Source organism: Arachis ipaensis, chromosome B10, assembly GCF_000816755.2.
Source record: "Arachis ipaensis cultivar K30076 chromosome B10, Araip1.1, whole genome shotgun sequence".
Lineage (NCBI taxonomy): Eukaryota > Viridiplantae > Streptophyta > Magnoliopsida > Fabales > Fabaceae > Arachis > Arachis ipaensis.
Window position 1 is genome coordinate 39,237,879 of NC_029794.2, and position 1,443 is coordinate 39,239,321.

Here is a 1,443-nt window from a genome sequence, read left to right on the forward strand (position 1 = left end):
ATAAGTGCGATTTGGATTGAATTGGATCAGTTATGAAAATTAGATCCGAAATCCGATCCGATCCGATCCAACGGTTTGCAAAAAATAGAATCTAATCAAATCCAAATTAGTGCGGTTTTAATCGGTTTTCGGAAGATTCCAGATAACAAATTTTTATTATGTCGAAACTCTTTCATCTTGAATATAATGCTTTTGATATATCTGGAAACAATTATTTATCATAGATACTTGATGTTAAAATCTATTTTGATTCAATGGATCTTGGAGATACCATTGAGGCTGAAAATAGTACATCCGAGAAGGATAAAGCCAAAAGTCATGATTTTTCTTCGTCATCATCTTGACGTATGATTGAAAAATGAATATCCCACATTAAAAGATCCTGCAGATCTGTGGAAAGGCCTTGAAGAAAGGTACAATCATGTGACACTTCCTCAAACCCAATATGTTAGAGAAAAACTTTCTCGACCTTCCATGTCTCGAATGTGCTCCTGCAGTAGCAATATCGAAAAAAAGAATTTAAAAATATTCTGAGTTAATTTCTTACTTTCTTGTTGCTGAATGCAACAATGAATTACTTTTAAAGAATCATGAAGCGCGTCCAGTTGGCGCCGCCCCATTTCCAGAAGTAAATGAGGCAATTAATCCCAGAAGAGATAAATGGCAAGATTTTGATAGCAAGAAAAATTATTGAAGGAAAATGAATTATGTTCACAAGAAAGGATCTCACCAGAAGTGGGATAAAGAAAGAAATAATGAGTAAAGTAAATCAATTGAGGATAAATGCTTCCGTTGTGGTGGAAAGGGCCATTGGTCACGTACCTGTCGTACCCCAAGGCACCTAATTGATCTTTATCAAGCATCCTTGAGAGGAACAAAATTTGTAATAAATAATGCACTATTATCTACCAAGTCTTTGAGGAACTTGTTGAGTTTCAAAGATATTCACCGAAATGGATATCATATTGAAACAATGAATGAGGGAAATCATGGGTATTTATGTATCACAACTCATGATTTAAATAAAAAGGTAATATTAGAAAAGTTACCCTCACTTTCATCTGGATTGTATTATACCAAGATTAGTGCAATTGAATCACATGCCATTGTAAACCAAACGTTTACTAGCCCAAATGAATTCATAACTTGGCATGATAAATTGGGTCATCCGGGAATAACCATGATGAGGAGAATTATTGAAACTCTCATGGACATTCACTAAAGAACCAGAAGATTCTTAAATCTAGTGAATTTTATTGTGCTGCATGTTCTCAAGGGAAGTTAATTTTAAGGCCATCAACAGTAAAGATTAGATTTGAGTCCCCTGAATTCCTATAAAGGATTCAAGGTTATATATGTGGACCTATTCATCCACCATGTGGATCTTTTAGATATTTTATGGTCCTGATAGACGCATCTTCGAGATGGTCACATGTGTGTTTA